The sequence below is a fragment of the Semicossyphus pulcher genome, unplaced genomic scaffold, assembly GCF_022749685.1.
Source record: "Semicossyphus pulcher isolate SPU_LCO1_2020_fin unplaced genomic scaffold, fSemPul1.0.p SCAF_28, whole genome shotgun sequence".
NCBI classification, from domain to species: domain Eukaryota; kingdom Metazoa; phylum Chordata; class Actinopteri; order Labriformes; family Labridae; genus Semicossyphus; species Semicossyphus pulcher.
Window position 1 is genome coordinate 35,161 of NW_027211702.1, and position 17,016 is coordinate 52,176.

The following is a 17,016-nucleotide window of genomic DNA, read 5'->3' on the forward strand; positions in this document are numbered from 1 at the left end:
CACAAAAAGAATCATTGACAAGGACCAACCCTACCGGAGGCCAACACTCACTGGGAAGGTGTTTGACTTTGTGGTGTGATTACGGAAAAAGCAATCACTCATCACTTCGTTATACAGGGACCAGATGGTTTGTAGCAGCGACCCCAATACCAGAGGGCCTCTTTGAAAAAAAAAAAAAAAGGAACCACCACGCTTCTTATGCCGCTGTCTCTTATTATAAACTAATTTTCTCTAAGCCAGTGATAACTGATTATCGAATAATTACTTATTGGCCATTGCAAAGGTTTGTTTCAAAAAATGTTCTCCATTTCTGCATCTCTTTATGTGATTGTTTATTATGTCCATCTCTCTTGCTCTAATCCTCATTGATTTCCTCATCCTTCACCATCCTTTGTCAGCATCCCCCCACTGAGTCCTGAGCTGCTAACAGTGTTGTTGTCCCCTATTCTCTCCCTGGCCAGAATCCACACCTATTAATTCTTTTAATGACAGATTAATGAAGCATGGAAATGAGGAGGCTAGAGCTTTACACACACAGACACATGAAGGAATGCTAACCAAACACATGCACCCACATGCAGAATATGGCTGCAAGTAGAAATCAGTATGATCAGAGAGATCACACTATTTTAGCTGCTAAATGACATTGATCATCTTGAAATGCTTTTTCTTGTCATTCCATCTCAGGGTGAGTAGCTCATTAACACAATACACAGTGTGCTGCTTGTGTGTTGTTATAGTGGATGGGAGACTGACGCCGGGAACACACCAGATGCGGAAGTGCCGCGAATAGCCGCAAAGCGGAGCGAGTTTCCTTTCAGCGCCCATGTTAACCGATTGTGTCGTTCACACCAGACGCGCTCGCGCCCTGCAGTGATCGTTTTGACGTCTGGTCTTTTTTTTTTGAGCGAGCCGCGAGCGATCGCGTCAATCCTGGCAGGAAGTCACACATGAAACAACGAGAGAATCCGGTCAATTTTCAAAATTAAAACAATTTTCAAAATAAAACACCGCGATTGACATGCAATGTTATATTTGTGTGCTTTTATATATTTGTCAGTATCTAAACAGAGCACGAGAGAGATGAAGACACGCACACATGCACACACACACACACACAGACACAGACGCACACGCACACGCACACACACACACACGAGAAAGAGAGAGACACAAAGTGGGCTGGCTATCGGGGGTGGGGGCGAGGTGTCAAAACACACACGCAAACAGAGAGAGCGAGCAAGAGAGAGAGAGCATGATGAAAAAACAGCTCCAAATGAAACGACAGCTGAGGAGCAGAGGCGCTTGTCGACCGGCCCATCTGGTGCTCGTTGCGCGGCGCTTCGCAGCGCTTCCTCGTCCGGTGTGTGTCCCCGGCGTGATGACAGACATTCTCAAGTTTGGGTTAACAGTTGAGGGGATTATCCTACATCCAGGGAATGAAGAATCGAACGCATGCTTTTATCATGGTTGGTAAAGGGAGGGAGAGAGAGCAGCTGAAAAACAGCCACCATTGTTAATGCATTCTCAAACCTGAAACATCAGCAGCTATTTTTAAAAAGAGTACAAGAGACTTAAAGGAAATGAGAGAAGAGAGCAGAATCATGAAAAATGTTGAAAAAAAACATAATGATGCCAGAATATAGATATTTTTAATGTGGTGGTATGTTAAAAGACTGCAGGATTAAGAGATTATTTTTTACTGTTTTCTCTTGACTTAAGCCTTCAAGGCAATCATTTACATTCTTATAGCCTTATTTGCACATATGTTAGCTATCAAAAAACTTTATTTAAAAAGAAATACGGTATTTAACATTCACAGCTTGGTAAAATTACACATTATGATTTCTCATTAGAATACATTACATTAATGAAATATATTAAAGCACTAACTGTTTTCCATATAATGGGGATTTTATTGTCTGCATGTTCTTAATTGGGCTAATGACTGTTTCACTAAAGCAGCTGAATAGGTCAACACTCCACTTTGACTTTAAAACTCTGCACAGCAATTTCAAACAGCCGCCTAGCTAACTGTGAAATATATTCAGCCTGTAGATTATCATTTTAATTAATCTTGCTTACTTGGTCGTGTAATTTAAACATTTGCTGGGTTTGCTGGATGGAGAGAGGCGGAGGGAGATAGAGGATGATGGGTTGCAGGGTGTGACAGGGAGAAAAAGAGGGAGACTATGTGTCAGTGGGTCTGTGCGTGTATGCAGGTGGGCAACTATGTATGCAAATTAGTATCATCATCACACTAATCATGCTATTCTCTGCTTTCATAACCAAGAGAATACTATAAATTAATAATTGGGTAAAATGAGGATAAAACAGGATGTTATCACTTGTTGCAGATCTGGGTTTGCTATTCATATATCTTTATTCAATCTTTTTCTATTATCTCTTTTTTTAAATTCTTTTTTACAAAATCTTGCTTTATGTGATATCTACAGGACTTTTCTGGTAACTAAAGAAGACTTAAAGCCACTGAGAATCCACATCCACCATGACCCCCTAACTTTGTAATCTATATGCAGGGGCAGCTGTGGCTCAGGAGTATAGTCGGTCATCTCTCAACTGGAAGGTTGGGTGTTCGATCCCTGACTGCCACAGTCACATGTCGAGGTGTCCCTGCGAAGACACTGGGAGGAGTTTTTTTCCATATGTAACATAACTGATATAGATTTAGCCTTCAGTGTATTAGCATATCGTCATTCTATAATGATATACTTAATATTCTCTCTTTCATTTTAATAGTTCTACAACAATACTTGTTGCCATGCAGCTTTGATCAGTTCATGCTTCCTGCATCCTGCCGTGGCTGTTGCTGTCTGACAACAAATGTGTCCCAGCTGGAAGTCACTTAGTGGGGGGCCAACTTAGACTCCTGCCATATTACATTTAATGAGTGCTGCGACTTCACTTAAACTGTCACAGAAATCCCCCTTGCTTGTTGTGTTCTTTCATAATGCAGTTATACAAATAAGATGAAGCAACAATCAACACTGGCAGACGATGTGTAAATCCCACCTTTTCTCTTAAATGTTCTGTAAAGAAGTCCAAGGAAAGCTAATGGATGATTTCAAAGGCTTTGTGTACAAAATTGGCTCTTGTCCTAGCCCATTCTTCTGAACCTGAGTATTTATTAAAGCGAGAAGGAATTTAATTACAGTCAAATACTATGACAGGGTGCAATTGCAGCAAAAATAGAAATTTGATCATTGATGTAAGTATATGGGCTTAAATGTCAAGTTCTTTGATTTTCCAAGTAGTTACATACCTCTTAAAGCTGGTTAAGGCATCTTGGTTCAAATGGGCTACATTTTGTTGATGAGCTCTCCAAACAGCAATCTCTACATTTAATGGATTCCTTTTTTACTGTGAGCTACAAATATAGTATTAAACACTATAATTCATTTGTTAACTGATTATCAGTATCCATGCGCAGAACATTGCAAAGGTATTAGCTTCATTTACAACTCAATGCTCGGACTGTTGCCCATTTACTTATGCACCAACCTAATGTCTCAGTGAGATTACCTGTCTAAATAATGGCTAAGTAAAACAAAATTTAAAAAGTACCTGGTCTATCTTGAAAACCCATTTATCCTTATTACATCAGGGTTAAATTAAACTACATTATGTTTAATTTTCAAAAAGGCAGTTAACTTCTTATAAGTGGATGTTTTAAAGTCATTATTCCACTTATACTTTTTCTTCAGTGATGAAATCATTCTTTTGTTTTTGAATCCCTTAATTTCTAATATAACTATAACTGGTTCAGTTGAGAGTTTGTTATTTGGAAGGTTGCTACTGATTATCACTTAGAAATTGTATTCTAATACTGTAAAAAAGAAAGACTTAATGATTAATCACTGTACATATGCACTTTTGGTGACATAGCAATGACTTTCTGACTTTCACTGCTGCAGATCTCCAGTAAAAAAAAGAGACATATTATCTCAAAGGGATACCCCAGCTGAATAGAGATTGAATTAAAATAACATTTGGTGTGCCACGCATTATGTGAAAGACAGTTTTGCAAGTTGAGCACACAAAGGCAGCCAGTCTGATAGGAGACTTGGGACATGACCACTTTGGGCCAGTTCTCATGAAGGCAGGGTGGAATCTCATCTGCATTTTCCCCTTTTCATGGTTTCCAAGATCAATCTGCTTTTGAATGTCTGCCTTCTTCGTCACATACAGTAAGAACACTGTATTGTATGCATTTTATTTCCAACACAATCTGGACACAATTTTAGGATTACACTTCTCCACAAAGTAAGGATTGCTTAATTTCAAAAAGTTTCAGTTTTTTCTTTTTTCTAACAATGGAAACACTTGCTGGTATTAAGAATTGAACCCCACACTGTTTAAAACAGTAGATTAACAGTGACAATGTGAGCACTTAACAGTGAGTTTAGCTGCTTAAAGTAGCAGTTGTTACTGAGAGCAGGTTGTACACTTTACTTTATACAAAAACAACTTGAATTATTAAAAAAAAGCGTGATAAATATTATTGTAAATTAACATTGTCACAGGCATTTCTGACATTCCCTCCCGCCCTCGGTGTCCCTGTTTTCCCCATCACCTGATCTCCCCCCTCCACCTGCACATCCAACCCCTCTTCCTAATTAACCTTGCAGCATACACATTGGCCAATTCTAATTTATCTGATCCTTTAATACGCTTGCTTCTCAGCATTCTGACCTTTTTCTCTGCCTGCCTGACCCCCTCCTTTCTTTTGGACTTCTGCCCTGCCTGGTACCTGGTTGTATTTTTGGGGCCAAACCTGGAGTCAATCTAGCCATGGTATTATGGGGTGAGTGGACTGTTCCTGTGTAGTTGTCATATTTCTCTTACTTTTTAATGAGAAACTACCAAAAATACACAGTCGGACAATAGCACAGCACACAGGTTCAAATGTTCAGTTGTGGACGTGCTCAGATGTTTTACTAAGTAACATGACCAATGTAGAAATACTCTTGCATGTTCAGAATATATTACAATAACATAAAAAATAAATGTTTTGTTCAATCATTTTTGAGAGATATTGTTGCAGCTGATAAATGTTCCGCTCAGTGTTTCTTAATGTATTTGTTGAATATGTTTTCAAATAGTAGTATGAATCTGCAAAGTAACTAAAATTATGGAATAAATGTAGCGGAGTCAAAAGGACAATTTTAGCCTCTGAAATGTTGCGAAGTAGAGGTATTAAGTGGCATAAAATGCAAGTATTTAAGTAAGGTAATGCTTTGGAGATTAATATTTAATAAAAGCATAAAGATAGGACAAAGACAGGACACTTGCGACAATGTCATTATTTTCCCTTTTGATTTTGATTTTGACTTGGCAAATTTTGAGACAATGAGATGCATATGAAATGTATCATAATGCCCCAGAATCGCTCTCTCTGTAGATGTGAAACTGAGATATGCAGATTCCCTCTCCCTAACACACAGAGACAATGACATTTTAATACACACTTGCAGCAAACACACAACGGCAAACACATGATTTTATCTCTCACTTTCACAAACACAGCTGTGTCTCCTGCTTCCTTTCTCTCAAATCACATTCATGACACATAAGAACACAGGAGCATTTTCAACACTGCCTGTCCTTTTTAAATGCAAGCCCAACTCAGGTTTATGATGAGATAAGTCAAAGCACACATCAACTTGAAAAAAGAAATCCTTCGCCATCTGTGCTCATTTTAGACTAAATATAAATTGGCCAAAGAGTCCACCAGTGGAAGCATTTTTAGTGTCAGCTTGGCCCGGCCATTTGATTTGGACACGAGTTCTTGGCAGCCCTGAGTTTATACAGTAAATGAGAGTTTTGGCTGCAATAGCCTGCAAACGAAAATTGCACGAGTTTTCTTCTCCCCCATTCTCTCCCTTTTGGCATCCTTGCTAATGTTATGTTTAGCTTTCAGAGCAGGTTTCATCTTGTTTGGGGACAAATTGACTCCTGTGAGGCAGTGAGGAAGCAGAAAAAAGCAGAAAAAATGAAGAGACCAAAGACATTAAACTCAGCATTAAATGAATTATGTGTATTTTATACAAAGGCCACCACTGTATTAATCAGCATAGTAACCTCATGCTAATCTGAAAACTTGTTGACAAAGAGCTGGGGAAGTGGAGGGGGGGCTCAGCCTTCCCAAAATATTATCTTTCCCACTCAATCTAAAGACAAGAAAAAAAGATATATTTTCTATTTTAAGCATATAATAGTAGCCATTTTATTGCTTTTAAATTCTGATTTGGTAGGCAACCTATAGCCCGCCCCCCATCTCCTACTGCTGAATGGCATTCCATGACTTGATGGCAGGCCATGTGGGCGCTGGTGGCATCTACAAATAGGGTAACACTTAACCTTTATGATAAATATTTATAATTATAAAAAATTATCATTTCAGTTTACAGAATCTTCTGAACTAATCATTTTCGAATGATTCATTGATGTAGTATCCCCAAGTCTGGTCTCATACTCATTACTATGTCATTAAAGGAGAGATCTTCAGGAAATACTTATTAATGATTCATAAGTTATTATGTTGTTCCTGAAATGTCCCTCTCTTTCTTCCAGTAACTATACTTCCATTTTTGATTTATTCTTTTTTTCTTTATTTTAGGAAATATCAAATCATATGCTTTTACCCTTTGTTTTGCACAAACCTAGAAATTCAACTGCAAAACTCCCGCAACTAATTGACCCATCCAAGCATCCCACACAGTTATGAGCCCCAGAGGCATGACAGTCTCAATATCTGGAGTCAAATCTGGTTTTGACTTGGTTATTGTCATTTTGCCATATTTTTATGCATTCAGGCCAAAAATCTGAACTGGCAACCTTCTTGCTACTACACTGCTACCTAGTGACCCACCCCTTACTTGTACCAGGGCCCTAATAAAGCATGCTAAACTGGCCCTGACACAGAGACACTCTTTTCAGCTACACTTTGATATAAGTCATACCAGAGAGAGACATATTCACATTTTATTTTATAAAACATAGGGGAGTTCTTTTGTAATTCTCTACACTGTGATGCCATTGTGCCTCGTCAACCTGCTATTATCTTTATAACTTAACTTACACACCCATTAAATCTTCCTTTGGGCACACATTGTTCAGTGACTTTGGGTTATTCTCTTGTCCCCAGCAGCACTTATACAAGGGGGACATTTTGGGCTTCTCTGATTGGAAACTGTGCCAGTGGAAAGGCTTAATCACTGCCAAGACATATTATAACCAAGAATATCATTTTTGGTCCATGGAAGATTCATCTTAAAACAACTTTGTCTAAAAAACCTTTACTTTCACCATTCATGCAGAAAAAGCTGCTACACCAAATAACATAAAACGCAGCATCACCAAAGATTTTGGCATTGGTTAGCTTCTCTTCAATGATAAACAAGGAAATGACAGAACATTGGCCAGTGCCAGTCTGTTATTAGTGGAGACACAGGCATCAGAAACTGTTCTGAACTGTTTGAACAACAATTGTCTGAACAATTGTTCGAGTGAAAACTCACCAAAGGTTGTGAAACCAAAGTCAGAGCATACAAGGTTTCTCCAGTAAGTACATCTTAAACTATTGGAATGTGCAAATAAAGATAATAGTTTTTATCTTAGGTTAAGACATTTTCTTAAATTAAGATTAGCATAGTCTTTTTTTTCTTTTGCCATTATTATCATTTATACAGGCATATGCTTTATATATGGCATTGCACGGCACTCAGTTGATTCACACTAAACCAATGTAATAAATGCTTGCATTACATGATCTTTGGAATCATTAAATTGTGCTTTTCTTTCTTGGGTCTCAGTAATCCTTATGACACAGGGCTCTCCCTAAGGAGAGATATTTATCAAGAACTTAATCCTGTCAGATTTAATTTTCAAACCTTCCAATTTCCTTCTGTTTAACAAGGTCTGAGCCCATGGGGTGTTGTTTTTTTTGTAAGTAAAATGTACGTAAAACATTTATTAAACCAACTTGCTTTAAATTAGTAGGAGAACGTGCCCAATGAAAGTATTTTTCAGTGAAGGAAAATAAGAGTAATTTAACCTAAAACATCAGGGTGTCAGCTCCTGTGGTGCTTGGACCTTTGAAGAAAAAGCTCAATGTAAATGTTACTTGACACCAATCCGAACTACAGCAATGGCCTTTGATCCTGCAGGCTGAAAATGTCCCACTCAGCAGTTCAGATAACACCTTGTAGCAATAATTGGATGACTCGGACCCTCAGGGTTTAAACAGCAGGCTCAGTTGTTCAGTCTGTACCAACAGTGACAGATAACAGTGATACCAAAAAATGTCTTTTCATATTATATCATCACTTTGAGTTATGTGCCTCAAAGAGTACTCCAGCCAATACTATTGTCAGGCTTACAATGGAAAGTTATTTGTTTGTTTAAAATAAAGGAAGTAGCGGGCTACTGTGACCTTGTTAACTCACTTCTCTCAAACTCCAAACCCCAGATTTCTTTTCAATTTAAGACTCCAAGTCACACACACACACACGCACACACACACACACACACACACACACACACACACACACACACACACTTTGTAAAATTGGTGGAGTTTCCCTTAAAGAGATTACGATAGTGTAATTCTGGCTGTCACACAGTTTGAGAGGAAACTCCCAGTATTATTTGTGCAATTTTTATGCATCTGAAATGTCTCATACAAATTAAAGTACGGACTCTCTTCACACAATATTTACTTAATTACAGCCCCAGATGTACTGAAATTATGACAATATTATACTTGCCTACTTTTTATCATTCTCACACTAAATCAAATAAACATCTAAATGTCAGCTTTGTTGTTGTTTGTTTGTACGCCCAACTCCTCCTAGCAACACAACCAAGTATTAAAAGCTAAAACTGGAACCATAAACATATGGCACTGCTTTCCAAATGCAATGCAACCACCATTTTAAAAAGTTCTTTTTACTCAGAAAAAAAGGCCACTTCACAGCACTAAATCTAATTCAGCTAACATGCAGCCTGGAATGTGTTTTAGGCCCAAGCTATGTGTAATGACGCACATGTGTGACAGGGCAAATCTAACCATGGGGATCTAAACGAGCAAGCTTTAGGTGGCTTGACCTTTGAACCAAACCAAAGTCTAGTGTGAGGGAGTCACCTCTAATGAAGGGCTTCAGAGTGGAAACCGTTGTAACTCCTGTCATTTACTGAAATCGCTGTTAAAATGAAAAACTGTCAAAGGAGAACATTTCTATTGCCTTTATAAACTCAGAGGAAGTTGTCTGAAAACACTCATTATTTACACTTATTTTAGCAAAGCCCCACTTACCTTAGTAGCAGACGAGTCTTTTTCTGTCAGCCATTAAGCAACTCTTCAGAGGCACTGGGGGTTGAAGAAGTTCAGAAAAGCCGGAGTTGTTGGAAATTCAGAGAGGCACAACTGATGTCTAAAATATATGTCCCTGTCAAAATATTTCATCTCTGTTCTGATACCCGAGATACGCATAGATGGAAAGACGTATCATCCTACGTAGACTGGTGAATTGAGTCGAGTCATGGTGGAATAAATAAGTGATTACAGGTGGATGGATGGATGGATGAAGCACTTGAATTTGCATTGAAAAGCAATAAAGTGATTGACTGGTTTATTAAGAGATTTATAAAAATCTGAATTGACTCAATGTGAACAAAAGTAGGAAACACAATCCACTTATGACTGTATTGCAAACAATCTATATTGTTTAAAGTCCTTGAGAAAAGATAAGTAGGATATTGATCAGTGATGATGCAGATGTTGGGATGATGTCACAATGCAATATATCTTTTTCACCCCCGAGAAAGCAGTCTGATTCTCGGGATGGAAATATTGATCTGTTTGGCGCAGAAATGATCCACCACTTTGGTCCAGACTGAAATATGTTAATACCTTTTAAATGGATTGTCATGAAATTTTATAAAGACATTCATGGTTCCCTTAAGATGAATTCTTCTAAATATGTTGTTTTTGCTAGGGCTGTGACCTGTGGACATGACCTTTAATAGTCTATTCTTAATAACCTCAGTCATTACAAATAGCCATGATCTATTGATTTGTCATCCAGCCCCATGGTGGTGAACAGGGTAAAGACCTTGTAAACATCAGGATGTAGCATTTTCCTTAAAAGTATATAATCATAACATTTAGGTCTACGCTCAACTGTGTCCAAGTACAGCCTCACATAGGTGATTACTTGGCTGTAGACTATTGGTCTTGATTATTAAGACTGCCGAGACTAGCATCACTGGCTTGTTTTTAGTTTTTAGCTTTGGGAGCTAACTCTATGTGAACTGCAGACACCGGTTGCAATGACAAACTATAATCTGCAAACTGAACACCAACCTCTGCAGCGGTTACACTTGATGAACCCGTGTCAGTAAGTTTTGCTGTTTGCTACTTGATGTCCTATCTGTGGTTCACCCGAGCTAAAACCATATCAACGCTGTGGGTGTAGCGCCTGCAACCTCCCTGGCTCCCTGCCGCCTTGTGGCTCAAACAAAGGAGCGTCCTACGTGTAAAATGAGACCCAGACTCTTTCCGTCACACCTAGGTGGGAAAGGTGGGGAGGAGAGTGAAATACTCTTCCTCCATTGGAGGCGAGCTGAGAGAACCCCAGGGAGTCCCGAAGGACATAAAAGCCAGCGTAACCTCCCCAAAAACGCCTTTCCACATGTAACCGAGTTGCATTCGGAGGTATCTTTCCTGTTCAAGTGTTAACTTTAATTGCATTACCCACAGTCAGCTACATGCTAATCAAACAGACTGTTTATTTAAGTTCCTACTTTTTTTAAGTCACTTGACATGACTGCTGCAACAGTGTCTGAACTACCTGCAGCAGGGATTGCTTGTTAGCTTGTCAACTCTAGCTGTTCCATCTTTATCTGCCAATGAGACAATCTGCCCGAATCTGCAAAATAATCCATTCATGGATATACCTTTGTTTGCTCTGAGGATCATGCCAAGGATCGCGCCAAACATTGGTCAAAACATTAGATAAAACACACGCTGATCACTACCAAGAGTGAGCCCAAGTAACAGGTGATTGTGAAATTGTTGCATTGTTTTATTGTTGATAGACCGCCGCATCCGGTTTACGCTGCTGTGTTGTTTTAACTTAACTACCGTGCTACAGATTATCTGTTAATAATCCAGTTGATGAGCTCAGAATTTGTGATCATCTGCTGCGTTACTGCGTCTTACCGTGGCTAGTTCAAGCTGCCTCGTTTTGCCTCAACAGCCTATAGTGTGTCCTTTAGCAGAAACAGAATGTGCCATAGACTTTAAACCAGTTTTTTGTTGGTCTATTGCGCAGTCGCTTTCTGCATCCTCCAGATTGCAACGTGTTACCCGTTTGCCTGACCACACCTCATTTTAAGACCAACACACCTATGGGTGCTAACGTGGGTGCAAGATCACTTGCTATTTACACAACATTGGCAATGGGTGTGAAAATGACAAATGCGTTGGGTGGAAAATAGTAACAACATTTGCACTGAGGCGCTTTGCGCTGGGTCTATGATAGGGCCACATACTTGTAAACTCCCTTGCTCTCCAAAGTCAAAGCCTGTCTTCCTGCTCTCCTCCTCCTTCTCATCCTCTACGTCAGGGGTACTCAATTAAACTCGAAAGAGGTCCAGTTAGAGATTTTTTTTCTCAAGCAAAGGTCCAGAACATCATAATGTCTAACCTGCATTATGATTCAGTACCATACATTTATACATTTTGAACGTCTGTCAAATCAAATAAAGAAAATACAATTAGGCTAAATAGTTTTTACAACAACGCTAATCACTTTTACACAGAGCTCTCATAATTTAACAATAATAATAATGAATACTTCCCCAGGAAATTTTGAGTATCAAAACCTTTAATTCCTGTATTTTTGGTTTATTTTATGCCCTAGTTTGTCATGGAACTGTCTTTATTTGTAAATGTCATGGAACATATACGAGTCTGTCCAGTCTTAAAAAGTTCGGTTTTCTCTACTGCTCTCATTTTAGAGCACACCATGTCTACTTTTCCCTAACTCACTTATTTTCTCCCACTCTCTGTAGCTCTCTTGTCGGCTGGCTCTTCAGTCTGTATCTGTATTCTCACACACCCACTGGGTCAGTCGCGACCTGAGTGTCAGATTTGATTGGCTGAGTAGCGTCACGTGTGATGATTTAAAACAAATTCATTGGTCTGCGAGTTTCTTGGACCCCCAAATCACTACCGCAAAGACAAAAAAGCTGCGCAGGTTAAAAAAGATGCGCTTGTCAAAAATATAATTAGGTCTGGGTCCGGAGATGACGCCAGTTGGGTCCGGAACCGGACCGCAGTCCGCCGTTTGGGAACCGCTGCTCTACGTAATAAACTCCTCCCTGTCTACTGGCTCTTTCCCCCCACCCTCAACCTTGCCTCTGTCACACCCATACTCTAAAAGCCGGCCTTGACCCTGACATCCCCAACAATTACCATCCCATTTCCAATCTCCCCTTTCTGTCTAAAATACTAGAACACACTGTCGCCTCCCAACTCAAAACCCATCTGGACGCTAATCAACTCTACGAACCATTTCGATCCAGTTTTACATCCCATCACAGCACAGAAACAGCTCTTATCAAAGTCACCTTTGACTTCCTTCTTCCATCTCAAAAACATTACCCGTCTTCGCCCCCCCTCTCCTTCTCAGCTGCTAATGCTCATCCGCACCTCAGGTCTCTACCTATCAGGCTCTAAGACAATTGTTTTGTATCCTAGGAGCACACTGAAAGGGCAGGGAATAGGTTTGCACTCTGGCACTTTTGGATACCAGCATTCCAGCAGTGTGTTTGTGTGTGTGCTTGTAGTTATTAATCCTGCCATCAAATTCACATAAAATTCTCACACTGTCACTTTTATTACATCTGCATTTTATGACCTTTGGTATGTAACCTTTTATTATTGTTATGGTGTAGCAAATATCAAATATTTTCCCCAGTTTTCCCAAAAAAGAACATTTTCAAATGAAAAGTGATGCTCTATCATCTGTTCACTACAGGAATAGTTGCCTCTAGCTGACTGCAACTGTGTAATTAGTTGTTTGAGTAAAAAGCAAGTCGGAGCTTGTAACCTAGGAATTTAAGTACGTTTATTTAGAGGTATAGTACACTCACAGAAATATTTAGGCCTAATATTTAGGATTTATTGTGTATTTTAATTGCATATAAAATTTCCATCCATTTGGATTACCTTGTTTTAACATAAACAAACTAATAAACTTAATGTGATGCATATTTGTCAGTCAAACATAAATGAAACAAGTAGGAATGAGATTTATGTGATATTACGAATAAACCCAATGTGTTTCAAATTTATAAGAACCAGGTTTATGTATTCAATATTAATGAAACCTATTTATGTGAAATTCATAATAACCAGGATTTATGTATTATTATTATTATTAATAAACCCAATGTGTTTAAATTCTTAATAGTAGAGCCCGACCAATTTTATCGGCCGATATTCGCACTTTGCAGATATATCGTATCGGCGTAGAAGTCCTCCAATATATATACATTTAATTTTTAGCAGTGCTGCGGGAAAACGCCACTTCACCTTCAGACAGGCAGAGGGCACAGTTTTAATTTTGACAGTATGAAAGACAGTCTCATATATTTTGACAAAATACAGCTGAAGTCAAGAAATGAAACTGCCTCCTCACAGATGGTTAAACTATAAACCAGCACAAAAATGACAATTACCGACATATGGAGAACACATGTTGTAAACAGTCACATTAAAAACACTAACAAAATATTTTTTTGCATTTTGGAACATAAATAGCAAACTTAACAACTTAAACTACTCAGTCAGCACTAGGCAGCAGGCATGATGGGAAATGATGACGTCCCTATCGCTGCAAGAGTGCGCGTCTGTCTACTCCGCCCGCAGCACACCTGTAGCTCCTTCCAGCAGTGAGACACACACGCGCGCAGACTGTTCTCATTCACAGAACAGCCAATGAAGAAGTTTTGTTAAGTTCCTTTCACGTCTCATAAAGATGTTAAAGTTATGATGTTACAGTGCTACAGACAGACAGAGAGCAGAGCAGAGAGACAGCCATGTCACTGTCATGTTACGTTTTGATTGAGTTCCGACCTGCGGACTGTTGGCTGAGCTCACGACCTCGGAACAATCGACCTCTTTGATCCAATAAATGCAAATGCTGGCGGAGAGAACTCTCTAGGCACAGTTGGGTGCGTTGCTGCCCCCACTGGTGTAGTAACTCATTGTGGAGAGAACTCCTGCGTCATTATTATTATGTAAAACAATCTCATACATTTTAACTAATTGAATCTTGCTTGTTTCACAGCTAGATATATTCAAACCATGTTCATACGTTTTAACTGATTAAATTTAATTGTCTTCACAATTAACAGATTTACGCTGATTCTAAGGAATTTGAATAAATAAAATTTGAAAATATGATGATTTAAATTAAATCAAATAGATACAAACACTTAATAATAAACTATGCGATGATTCATTTTTTTGAGTGTATTTGTGTAAACATCTACGTACATGTCTTAAACAAGACTCATGTGCCGATATATTCATTGTAAGTTTTTGATTTCAGTAAACATTCCTTCAGTTCACACTGACCAATAAGAGATTTGGCCTAATGGGATTGTAATGTCACTGACACTGGACAAAATCCACAATTCCTATCTTTGTGAAAATGTATTATTTGACTGTCTCATAAGACTGTCAAATAAATAAGAGACGATTAAGCAGTCAAATTTGGAAAAGTATGGGTAGGGAAAGTGTTTTATACCTCTTATTTATGCAAGTAAAATGGGGTGATGACTCTAACCAAAAGAAAATTAAACCAAAGAATTAAGACAAAATGAACACTGTGCAATGTGTAGGCACCTAATTATTCATGAAATCAATAAAGTGCTAAAAAGGTAATAGATGGCATGATTTAGGGGACTTTAGGGGATATATGGAGATTAGTGAATTCACATAGACAACAAAATACAACTTTAACTCTCACTTCCATGTGTCACTTTCAAGGATGTATTTTTTTTTTCTATTATCTTACACTTTAGTAGACTCAAAAATGGGATACAAGATAGGTGCCCAGTGGCACAGTGGAGTTGCATGTTGACTTGACACTTCAAGTCTTCTTGGGGTAGATTAAATGATCTTGAGACACCAATGTCATGTATAGGAAAGGTACTACCAGACATCAGAGATGGTGATCTAGTTAAATTAAAACAGTTCCTCATACCATGTGAAGGCTTATGCACTAACATGCATGAATAGTCAGGAATGAGTGGAAGCCTTCTTGCTTGATTTAGAGAAGGCTTTGGACTGGTTGGAATGCTCTTCAAAAATGTGGGCGTGACTATTGTAATTGGGTGAAAGTATTCTATTCCAATCCATGAGCAGCTGGTTGTTTAAGTATTAGAATTTCAGCAGTGACAACAGATCATACATGCTTTTTGTTTTAAGTACATACAGGTTAAAATGGTACCAGTCAGAGGGTATGCCTATATCTAACACATGTCACTTGAGCAGATCTTACTAATTTGATTTAATATTTACATACCTTTAGGCATTACATACCTGGGCATACAATACAATCAAAGTATGGAGGAAGTTTTGCTTTCAAAAAAGCCCATTATCAGTTAAAAAACAAGACTCACATCCGATATCTTGCCTTCTCTTTCTTGCTTCCCCTCTCTTCCTTTCCTTTATGCATACATGTAATGACAACTTGTTACGATAGTCAACACTTCAATTCAAGCCCTGTGATTGAATGGCAATCAGTCCAGGGTGTAAACTGCCTCTCGCTCAGTGACAGCTGGAATCAGCTCCAGCCCCCACACCACCCTGAACAGGATAAGCGGTATGGATAATGGATGGATGGACAGAACCCATCACTTATAAGTTTCCAAAAGTACATACTTAATTTGAGTGGTTTCAAATACAGAAACATGAACCAAAAGGAGCAAACCGGGGAACACTGAGAACAGAGGCAAGGGGAAACCAGAGAGTTAGTAATGTAAGTGGAACCCACCAGATTCCTTTGTTTTAATCTTGAGGAAACACTAACTACATTTCATGAACATTGGCACATAATTAAGCAAGATGTTGTCAATTAGACACTGCATTTGTCTACAAATGGATTTTGACTGATAATATGGTTGTTACCTAAACATAACCCTCTTGAGGTTCCTCAACAAAAAGGGCGTGATAAATGACCTGCCTTTACATTTCCTTTATACGCCTGCCACTATACTCCTTCAGATATACATGTTGACATATATGTATTTACATACACTACCAGTCAAAAGTTTGGACACATTTTCTCATACAAGTGAATGGGAAAGTGTGTCCAAACTTTTGACTAATAGTGTATATATGTATTCTGTGTGCATGAGTTAAAATGTATGTTTTTGTGACTGGAAATACATACTTATTTGAGCAAAAGTGTTTAGATGTGTAAGTGAAACATGAGTGCAAAAGTATGAATGTGTGAGTTAGAATGGGATTTGTCTATGTGAAATGAGAATGTATGTATGTGAAAGGGCCAGAGTGAAAAATGGCTTGTACGGCCCCTCAAAATGGACCAAAAAGAATTTCTGAATATATTAATACATGACTTTGCAAGGATATTGTCAGGGTTGTCAATACTGCCCTTGATAACTTAAAGAGGTCATCTGTTATAATTACAAAGTCTTTATGTTGGTTGTTTTTAATGTGTGCATTTACCATGAGCTTTGAACCTTAATTGGTAACAATTTCTATGAAGAACACATCTATAGTGCATTGTGTGGGCATTCATAGCATAGGTGGGAGTAAGTCACATGTGCAAGTCACAAGCAAGTCTCAAGTCTTACACTTCAAATCAGAAGCAAGTCCTAAGTCACTGTGGTGAAAATCAAGAAAGTCAAGTCATTACTCAGCTCGAGTAAGTCACAAGTCAAGTCATTATCTAC